We start from the raw sequence: 11,846 nt of genomic DNA, 5'->3' as shown, positions 1-11,846 counted from the left end.
GGGTAGTTCTTGTCTTTCCATTGAAAAGGTCCAAAATGACATCACTATGTTTAAGACAAAAAGCCCAGCTGAAAAGCAGGAGTGTTTACTGTAAACTTAGGAGTGTGAGTTTGTTTTGATCTACTTTAATTCTGTTTTTCTCACAATGTTTTGCATTTTGTCTGAGAGTATTCTATGCTTGGTGGTCCTGAACCAGTATCTCTCAAACCTTACAATCAATTGTAAAGTTCCTTAGAGAGACCTGCAGTGTTCTTGTACTTAGAGCACTTTGAGACAATTTAATTAATTATATCAGAAGTGACTTTAGGGACAGAAGGTGAGAACTTAATTAGAAGGGTTGGACTTGATCCATGCTTCAGTTAACAAAGGTTTAAATACTCTGGTTGGGGAACTAAAGGGGGAGGGAAGGAGAGAGGGATAAAAATGCAAAACTCAAAACTTGTAAACTCAAGAACTCAAAAAAGTAAAAAAAAATAGTAAATACTACCTTTGCATGTTTTTAGGAAAATAAATAAATAGCAATAGTCATTTAAAAAATAAATCTATTGAAAGAAAAAAGAGAAATGAATCAACAACTTATTAGGTTGATAATTCTAAAGATTTCCAAGAGAACATGAATGCATGAGAAAATATTCCTGAACGGGTTTAAAAGATGAATAGGAACGTAAAAAATATTTTATTTATCATTCTATAAATAATGTATTGAATAGGAAAAAAACTTTGAGACTATGTTGGAAAACATAAGCAATGAAGTAAAAAGACAGAACAATTGATTAGAAATGCAAAGACATGGAAATTTAGGACAATATTTCAGAAGAAGAACCAAAAAAGTTATAATAAAAGAATTCATGATCTCCATACAAGCAAAAATATTGATCTCAAAGAGATGTATAGAAATACATAATGATCTTAGGACTGTAGAAGAACTCAAACATGTTTTAAAGAATTAACCTGGTTCCAGAAGAAATGGTATAAGGAAATTAAGCTGAACTTTTCAATACAGAAAACACAATGTTTAATCTTAATAATTCATGTATCATTGGAGACAAAGGTGAAGAATTATTCCTCAATATCTAAGAAGCAATACTAAAAATGAAAAATAAGAGTAAATAACAAATTATGCAAGTGGGCAGGAAACACACCTTTAAATATAAAGGGAAGGAATTTAATATAACACTAATTCTGTATTTATCACAAAAGACATGAAAAAATGGTATCATTTTTTTTAAGAGAGCGTATTCAAATAAGGAAAAAATATCCCTTTTAGAAAAAAATGAGTATTAAATGAAAATTTTAAAAAATAAATTCAAGGGGAGGAAATATATATTTATTAAAAATTGACAGGGAGAAAGAAGTGTTAAATAACTAGTCTGAAAAAATAAAAAAAGAGAGCCTCTAAAACTAGGGAAAGGTTTTGCAAATTAGGGACTTCCAGTCAAGATAGCAGAGAGAAATCAGGATTTCTGTTAAACTCTCCTGAGTTTCCCTCAGAACTGACATTAACCAAATCCCATAAGAGATTTTAGAGTGACAGAAGATATGAAAGATTTGAATGAAACACCTTCCAAAAGGTCTATCTCAGGGGAACCATGGGGCAGCAAGGAGCAGAAAGCAGAGATCCAACACACCTACAGCAAAGTGAGGCAAGGGAACTAATGTGAGATCCTTGGCTTTGGGAGTGGAGACTTTGAAGTTAGATCTTGGGTGCATTGTGAGCAGCCACAGCATACTGGAAAAGCTCTGGCATGAGTACTCAGGACCCACATTTAGCATGTGGGACTGGTCTTAACAACCTGAGGTTAAATGTAAACCACTGGCACCCAAAGCTAGGAAAAGGGACTGATTTCCTGACCTCCCAAGGTATTTCTACCTTTCCCAACAATCCAGGGTGGTGAGTTCTCTGGTGCTGAAAGTCAATTCAGAGAGAGAAAGCCCCTGGCAATACTTTGCAAACAGCATGGACATAGCCCCATGTGGTCCCACCACTCCTAATGAGGGAGTGGGTGAATGACTTCCACTGTTCTGAGAACCTTTGATATTTGCAGTCTGGTTAACCTAACCCAGTGACTGGATTCCCTTTGTGCATCCAGGAGATAGTCCCAAGCATTTCCACTGTATGGAACGGGCAGCTGAAATCCCCACCAAAAAGACCTCTGTGAGCAAGAGTACGTGTGAGAGGGAGAGAGAGAGAGAGAGAGAGAGAGAGACTCAGGCTTCCTTACTATTCAGCTCATGGAGTAATCCCAATAACACAGGGCACTCAACACAGCAGGTCTGCAAGAAAACTCATTTCCTAAGACAAGGGATAAGTAACTTGGGATAAGTGACAAAACTTAAAATGAAGAAAGGCCGGAGAAAAGAGGATCCTTTGAAAGTTATCTTGGGAAGCTTCCAGCCAAGATGGCGGAGAGAAGACGGGAAAAGTTCTAAAGTATCCTGATTTTTCCCCATCTATGATATGAAACAAACCTCTTAACAGAAATCTAATCCACAAAACCCAGAAAGAAAAACAAGGAGAAAGAACATCTACCTCAGGATTTCTCTTCTGCAACTGTGGGCTAAGGGAGTAGGCCGCAATCAATGTCACCTACACTCCAGAGAAAGCAACCAGCACCTCCAACTGGCCAGCCAGAAAAAATTCATTCAGTAAGTAAAGCCTCTAGGGATTCCAACACCAAAGCTCTGTGAAGCAGCCCCTCCTCAACTCAAGTTGTAGCAAAATGAAGAAAGGTCAGTGGAAAGGTGGATTCATAGAAAAATTCTTGGAAGCAAAAGACCCTAACTCAGAGAGATCTAGAATTTGTGAGAATATGATCTGGTCTCCAGCACAGAAAGAGTTCCTTGAAGAAATCAGGAAGGAGTTTAAAAATCAACTGGAAAATTTGGAGAGACACTTGATACCTTGTAACAAGAAAACAATTCATTGGAAAATACAATTGGACAAATACAAAATGAGAATAATTCTCTCAGATCCTCAATTGAGCGAATGCAAAAAGAAAATAATTTTCTCAAAACTTCAATTGGTCAAATGGAAAGCCCTTTCAAAAGTTGAATTGACCAATTGGAGAAGGAGTTACAAAAGGTAAATGAAGAAAACATCTTTTTAAAAAATGAATGGAGTCTGCGGAAACTGAAGAATTCATGAGACAGCAAGAGCCTGTTAAAAAAAAATAGAAGAAAATATAAAATACCTCATCAGAAAAACCACTGACCTCGAGAATAGATTGAGGAGGGGCAAACTGAGAATTATTCAACTTCCTGAAAACATTGAAAAGAAAAAAAGCCTGGACCTTACAGGATCTAGTGATGGAAAACTGCCCTGATATCATGGAACCATAGGGCAAAGTTATTGAAAGAATATATTGATACACTCCAGAAAGAGATCCTAAAATGAAAACACCAAGGAATGTTGTGGACAAATTCCAGAACTATCAGATAAAAGAGAAAATCCTGCAAACATCCAGAAAGAAACAATTTAAATAACAAGAAGCCACAGTAAAGTTTACACAGGATCTGACTGCATCAACATTAAGGGATCAAAGGGCCCAAAATGAGATATTCTGAACAGCAAGGGAGCTGGGAATGCAGCCAAGAATCCACTATCCCACAAAGCTGAGCCTATTTTTTCAGGGGAAAAGATGGACATTAAATGAAATGGAAGAATTCCAAAAATTTCTGATGAAAAGACCAGAACTAAATAGAAAATTTTGGACATCAAACAGGAGGTTCAAGAGACACATGAAAAGGTAAAAAAAGCGTGTAAAGAAAAAAAAGTGCTATCCAGTAAGTTGAAACTGGCTATAACCCTACATGGGAGAAAGACTCTAATAACTCTTAAGAACTGTAACTCTATTACCTAGAATGTACTTAGCTAGAAGTGATAGATACTCAGAATTTTCTATGACTCAGATAGAATGATTTAGAAACACTACCTCCTTAAAAAGGGGGACAGGAAGGAGAGGGGAGGAGGGAGGAGATGGAATGGGGGTAAATCTCATTTATTAAGAGGTACAAAATATTTGTGGTGATAGAGGGGAAGAAGGGAGGAGATGAGAAACACCTGAATCTTCTCATCAGACTTGGCTTAAAGTCAATTTACATACATAATCAGTTAACTTAAAAAACATCTAACCTCTCAAGTATTAATAGGGGAAAAGGGGAGGGGGGACACAGAGAAATGGAGGGGGAGGGGATAAAGGGGAGCTAACAAAAGGGAAGGAGGGGAAAAGGGGAAAAGTGAAACAGGAAAGAAAGGGGAGAGGAGGATATAGAGCAAACACACTGAAGGGGGTGTGGTATTCAGAAACAAAATACTGGGGAAGATGGATAAAGGTGAGGAAGGTGAAAAATACAAACAGAGGGAAGATAGCATGGAGGACAAGAAAGAATTAGTAATTATAACTTTGAATGTGAATGGGATGAACTCTCCCTTAAAACCTAAATGAATAGCAGAGTGGATTAAAAATCAGAATACTACAATATGCTGCTTACAAGAAATTGATTTGAAGCACAGAGATACATATAGAGTAAAGGTAAAAGTTTGGAGAAAAATATATTTTGCTTCAGTTGAAGTGAAAAAATGTAGTGCAGGGGTAGAGGCAGCTAAGTGCAACAGTGGATAGAGCACTGGCCCTGGCATCAGGAGTACCTGAGTTCAAATGTGGCCTCAGACACATAATAATTACCTAGCTGTATGGCCTTGGGCAAGCCACTTAATGAGGTTCATTTGCCTCTCAAAATCCTAAACAAAAAGCAGGGGTAGCAATCCTTATCTCAGACAAAGCAGTTGCAAAAATAGATAGCATTAAAAGAGATAAGGAAGGAAACTATATGCTCCTAAAAGGTACCATAGATAATAAAGTGATTTCAATACTGAATATGTGTGCACACAATGGGATAGCATCCAAATTCTTAGAGGAGAACCTCTAAGAACTACAGGAAGACATAGAAAGCAAAAACTCTACTAGTGGGAGACTTCAACCTCCTGTTCTCAGATCTAGATAAATCAAATAATAAAGTAAAAAAAGATAGAAGTTAAGGAGATAAATAGTTCGTTAGAAAAACTAGATATGGTAGAGTTATGGAGAAAATTGAATGGGAATAGAAAAGAATATACCTTTTTTTTCTTCAGTACATGGGACTTATCCAAAATTGACAATGTACTAGGACACAAAAACCTAATGATCAACTGCAGAAAGACAGAAAATTGAATACATCGTTGTCAGATCACAATGCAATAAAAGGCATATGCAATATTGGGTCAGAGAGATACAAACCTAGAACCAATTGGAAACTGAATAATCTCATTTCAAAGAATGAGTGCATCAAAAAACAAATTAGAGAAAGAATTAATCATTTTATCCCAGATGACAATAATTAAACCACAAAACAAAATCTATGGGATTCACTCAAAGTGGCTGTCAGAGGATATATTATATATTTAAATGCTTACATGAAAAAATTAGAGAAAAAGGTAATAAATGAACTATATATGCAACCAAAAATATTAGAGAAAGAGCAAATTAAAAATCTCCAATTAAATCCAAATTAGAAATTCTAAAAATTAAAGGAGAAATTAGTAAAATCAAAAAATATCTAATTTATAAATAAAGCCAAAAGTTGGTTTTATGAAAGAAATAAAAAAAAAGAAAGTTGTCTTGGAGATAAGAACACGCAAACATAAACTCAGAAATGCAGAATAATAGGCATTGGCCCCCAAACCACAAAGACATCTTAGAAGAGCTTAGACAGTATTTTAAAAATCAAAGGAAAAAATTGGGAAAAGATATGCAAGAGAAAATTCATGTATTGTAACAAAAAGTGGCAGAAGAAAACAAATACTTTAAAATTTTCATTTTTCTCTTGGGAAAAAAACAGCAACTCTTAAAAACTGAATTGACCAAATGGAAAAGGAGATGCAAGAGGTAAATGAAGAAAATGCCTCCCAGAAAAATATAATAAAACTAATGGAAATTAATGATTTTATGAGAAACTAATAATGTGTTAAATTTTTTTAAATAAAAAAATAGAAGATAATGTAAAGTAACTAATTGGTAAGAAACCCGACCTCAATTACGGACCCATAAAAGATAATTTCCGAATGAGCCATGATTGAAAGAATAACCTATATATATCATTCTTTAAGAAATCATCCAGGAAAATTGTTCTGATATCTTGGAACCAGAGGACAAAAGAGTCATCAAAAGAATCCACTGATCACCCCCTGAAAGGATCAAAAATGGAAATCCTAAAGAATATTGTACCAAAAAAATTATAAGATTAAGGGAAAAATTACTGCAAGTGGCCAGAAAGAAGCAAAACAAATCCTGAGGAGCCACAATCAAGATTACACAGTTCTTGACTTCATCAAACTTAAAAGAACAAGAGGTCAAGGGAGCTTGGAGTATAACCAAGAATAAATTACCCAACAAAACTGAGCATGCTTTTTCAGGGGATTTAGAAATTAGAAATTAATTTAGAAATTAGAAAATCTTCAACTAGGAGATTAGCAAGACACATTAAAAGGTAAATGGGGAAAGAAAACTACTTTCAATAAGATCAAGCTGATTACACTGGTTATCTGGAAGGAAAATTTTCAAAACTCTTGAAAAATCATCACTCTTAAAATGAATATACATAGGCTGAAGTTATAGATATAAGTTTATTTTGATGGAATGATTTTTAAAAAAAATAAATAATTAAAAATGAGGGGATTGTAATGAGGCTGAAAACAGAATCGTGTAAATTATATAACATGAAGAGGCACAAAAGACCTATTAGAGCAGAAGGAAAACAGGGGGGTGAGAGGAGAGGAGAGGAGAGGAGAGGAGAGGAGAGGAGAGGAGAGGAGAGGAGAGGAGAGGAGAGGAGAGGAGAAGAGAGGATAGCAGAGTGAAGTAAAAAACCAGAATCTTACAACATGCTGCTTACAAGAAACATGTTTGAAGCAGAGAGATACACACAGAGTAGACAAAAAATTGGAGCAGAATATATTATGCATCAGCTGAAGTGAAAAAAGCAGAGGTAGCATTCTTGATCTCAGACAAAGCAGTTCAAAAATAGATCTTATTTTTTAATAAGTATTTCATTTATTTTTCCAACTGTATACAATAGTAGATTTTGCAAGACATCTTTTGCAAGGCTTTGAGCTTTATAATTTTTCTCCCTCCCTTCCCTCTCTCTTGACCCCAATAGAAATTAATCTGATATACTTTGTAACCATGCTCAATATTCATTGAAATTGAACATGTTGTGAATGAAAAATCAATTCCAAATGGAAGAAAGACAACATTAGAGATAACAAAATTACAGAATATATAAGACAACTTTTAAAATTTCAATAATATGCTTTGGTGTTCATTTAAACAGAACAGATCCTTTTCTGGATATGGGTGGTATTTTTCATCACAAATCTATTAAAATTGTCTTTAATTATTGTACTACTGAAATGAACGAGTTCATCATAGTTGATCATGACCCCATGTTGCAACTGTGTATAGTGTTCTTCTGGTTATGCTCATTTCACTTAGCACCAATCCGATCAAGTCTTTCCAGGCTTTTTTTGAAATCAAATCCCTCATGATTTCTTATAGAATAGAGCTTTTTCCATCACATATATTACAATTTGTTCAGCCATTCACCAATGGATGGGCATCCCTTCAATTTCCAATTCTTTATTACTAGGTAAACAGCTACTCTGTATCAAAATAGATGCCATTAAAAGGGATAAAGAAGGAAGCTCTTACCTAAGGAAGATACCTCCTAAAAGGTACCATAGACAATGAAGGAATTTTCATACTAAACATAAATGCACCAATCAATATAGCATCCAGGTTTTTAGAGGAACTAAATTAGTGACAGGAAGATCTAGAGAGCAAAACTATACTGGTGAGCAATCTCAACCTACATAGAATTAGATAAATCTAATCATAAAATAAATAAGAAGGAATTTGAAAAGGTAAATAGAATATTAGAAAAGTTAGATATAATAGACCTCTGGACAAAATTTAAATAGGAATAGGAAGGAACATGTCATATTTTTCTTCCATACATGGCATCTAAACAAAAACTGACCATGTATTAGGGTAATAAAATGCAGAAATTCAGAAATATTGAACGGATCATTTTCAGATTATGATGCACTAAAAATCACTTGCAGTAAAGTGCCATGGAGAGATAGCCCTTATACTAACTGAAAACTAAATAACCCAATTTTACCTTTCGCTCCGAGCTGTAGCGAGAGGCTGTGCGGGCGGCAACGACTTCTCCGGCTTTCGGCCCTCTCTCGCCGGCTTTCTCCTCCTAACTCCAGCTCCTTCTCCCGCCGCGACCATGATGGAACAGGCCATCTCCTTCGCCAAGGACTCCTTGGCCTGCTGCATCGCCGCCGCCATCTCCAAGACCGCAGTGGCCCCCATGGAGAGAGGAGAGAGTCAAGCTGCTGTTGAAGGTGCAGCATGCAAGTAAACAAATTGCTGCAGATAAGCAGTACAAAGGCATTATGGACTGTATAGTCTGAATGCCAAAGGAACAAGGAGTCTTTCTTTCTGGAGGGGCAACTTAGCAAATGTCATCAGATATTTCCCCACCCAGGCCCTTAACTTTGCCTTTAGGATAAGTATAAGCAGGTGTTTTTGGGAGGAGTGGACAAGCACAAACAATTTTGGAGGTATTTTGCTGGCAATCTTGCCTTTGTTGGTGCAGCTGGAGCTACTTCTCTCTGCTTTGTCTATCCCTTGGATTTTGCAAGAATCCGCTTGGCAGCTGATGTTGGGAAGTCTGGCACTGAAAGAGAATTCAAAGGCCTGGGAGACTGCCTTGTAAAAATCACCAAGTCTGATAGAATTCGTGGCTTGTATCAAGGTTTTACTGTCTCAGTTCAGGGTATCATTATTTATAGAGCAGCCTACTTTGGAATCTATGATACAGCAAAAGGTATGCTCCCAGATCCGAAGAACACTCACATTGTGGTAAGCTGGATGATTGCACAGACAGTGACTGCTGTAGCAGGTGTGGTCTCCTATCTTTTTGATACCGTAATGTAATTTTTGATTACCGTAATTTTGATACCATAAAATACTGCATGATGATGCAGTCTGGACGCAAAGGAGCTGATATCATGTACACTGGTACAATTGACTGCTGGAGGAAAATCGCTAAAGATGAAAGTGGCAAAGCTTTCTTCAAAGGTGCTTGGTCCAATGTTCTGAGAGGCATGGGTGGAGCTTTCATGCTTGTCCTGTGTGATGAATTGAAGAAAGTAATCTAAGAACATCTTAACTAAAAATGAAACCAGTAAATATAGATCATGTAGAATACTTAACCATATTTAGCATTTTTGGACCATTGACCTTCAAGAAATTCCTGTTGTTTTTTTTATTCAGGCCAGATCATATTTGTAGAAGAGCCAAGAACAGCTCTTAGAAAAAGGGACTCATTTATTGTGATCCATTATTCACACAGTGGAACTGATGATGATTCTGCATATTGATTCTATTGGTTTTTGGGAAAATAACAGTTACTGTGGGTCCAAGAAAGCACATCAACTTACACCATCTAGTTTAAATGCTCTTTTGTAGGACCATAAAATTGTGTTTAGTATTTATTTAAAAAAAAATCATGTCTCCCATTTGTACTTAAGCACTATATATATATATATATATATATATATATATATATATATATACTATTTTGCACAGCTGACTATTTGGCAGTTATGATTATCTGTGTTGGGCAGTCTGCTGTAAAACAATAAATACACAGAAGACAAAAAAAATAACCCAATTTTAAAGAATGAGTGGATCAAACAACAAATCATGGACATAGTTAATAATTTCATCCAAGACAACATACTCAAACTTGAGGTTTGTTGTCTAAGCAGCTATTTGGGGAAATAGTATATCTCTAAATTCAAACATGAATAAAATAGAGAGAGAGAGAGAGAGAGAGAGAGAGAGAGAGAGAGAGAGATCAATGAACTGGGCACAAAAAATTCTAGAGACAAAACAAATTAAAATTTGCCATTTAGTATCAAATTAAAAATTCTAAAAACTGGAGGAGAAATTAATATCAAAAGAAAGAAAACTGCTGTACTAATAAATAAAACCAGGAGTTGGTTTAAGGAAAAAGTCAACAAAATAGAAAACTCTAAGATTCATCTTATCTAAAAAAGGAGAAAACCAAATTACCAGTCTCAAAAATGAAAAGGATAAATTCACCAACAATGAGGAGACAATTAACGAAATAATTCAAAACTATTTTGCCCAATTGCATGTCAATAAATCTGACTAAGTGAAGTGGATGAATATTTACAAAAATATAACCTACAAAGGCAAATAGCTTCATCTCATTAAAAAAAAACTGAATAAGCCATCAATGAACTCCCTAGGAAAACATATCCAGGACCTGATGTATTCACAAGTTTATTCTACCAAACATTCATGGAACAATTACATTCAATTCTTTATGATATAGTTGATAAAATAAAAGGTGAAGACATTCTGTCAAATTCCTTCTATGATCTATCTGACTGGGCAAGTGAGATTTGGGGTTGATAGGTTCTTCATGATGAATATTTTGAATGTGAAGGTGAATCTGGAAGCTTTTGTTCAGGTCATTAATACCATCCACATGTGGTTGTTCCACTGCCTGTAGGATGTCAGGTGATACAAGATGTTGGAGGGTCAGGAGAAGGCCTTAATTATCCATTTTGTGGACCACCTGCATTCTGTCAATCAGGATCTCAAGGAACTGGAGCATTTGAGTAATTTGGTATCCACATCATCTGAGGACCATCCTTTCTATAATAATGGATTATTAAGCCTAGATCCTATTCAGAACTGGACTCCATTGTATAACCAGTCTCTTCAAGCACATAAGTAGTTGAATAAGCTACAGTATCATGCAGATCTAGCCTCTGACTTTCCTGAGTCAATAATCTCTAAAATATTCTGCCAAACAGATGGGAGTATTTACAAAATGTAGGGCTAAAGTTCAGTCTCTAACTTTTGTCTTACCACCACAGTATGTTGATGATATGATCAGTCACACTGATAGGATGGATTTTCCCTGAAGTCTCAATTCATTCATCCAGCTAGTGGAACACCATGATTGATGTTGGTTATTTTAGGAAAGATATTGAAAATTATTGTGGTTATGAGGAACCTCATCACTGATCAATCAATTGAAAAATTATACAGTGAGAATGTAAACACAGAATGTGGAAAGCTTGGCGTATGATCTAATTCAACAATCAGGTCTTCCAAAAGGTGATTGATCACACCACCACTACCCTTCTCCACTATCATTTACCCCAAATGCCAGATATTTTGGTCAGGTCCTTTATGACCTGCTTAAGAAGTTACATATAACTGTTCTAGTCTTCATGGAATATTGAGGAATTTTTGCAGGATAATCTTCCTCCTACATAGAGCTATTTCCAAACTCTCAAAACCTAACATGAGACCTGCAGACAGCAACCCTACACAACCCTACTTTTCAGACCATCAGGATGACAAGCAGGTGGAAGAACATTTTTAGATAGACCCTAAGCAATTTTGATGACTTAGTAGTTAACTCACTTCACAATATCAATACATACATTCTATTCTTATAGTAAACAATGCTTCTCTATACATTAAGGCTGAACCATTGCTATTGGATATCAGGTTGTCTCTTGTTGATTGGAACTAATTTTATTCTTCAGCTGGTACATAGAATAAAGGACTTTCTTGGGCAGATAATATAAGAAAGTGATGCAATGTATTCTTTGTTTCTGGTGAGCACATCCTTCCTGATAAATCTCTTGAGTCATTTTTATAAGCTATTGTCATTTTAAGAACTTCTTC

At 35.7% G+C, this 11,846-nt stretch overlaps 2 pseudogenes; both read left to right on the top strand.

The window, feature by feature from the left end:
* Window positions 1–8,331: 8,331 nt before the first annotated feature.
* Window positions 8,332–9,268, top strand: LOC141506164 (ADP/ATP translocase 3-like; annotated as a pseudogene).
* A 1,295-nt stretch (window positions 9,269–10,563) lies between these two features.
* Window positions 10,564–11,513, top strand: LOC141506159 (mediator of RNA polymerase II transcription subunit 27 pseudogene; annotated as a pseudogene).
* Window positions 11,514–11,846: the final 333 nt, after the last annotated feature.

The sequence above is a fragment of the Macrotis lagotis genome, chromosome 1, assembly GCF_037893015.1.
Source record: "Macrotis lagotis isolate mMagLag1 chromosome 1, bilby.v1.9.chrom.fasta, whole genome shotgun sequence".
NCBI classification, from domain to species: Eukaryota; Metazoa; Chordata; class Mammalia; order Peramelemorphia; family Peramelidae; genus Macrotis; species Macrotis lagotis.
The sequence above is the reverse complement of the archived record's forward strand: the minus strand, read 5'-3'. Positions and strand labels throughout refer to the sequence as shown.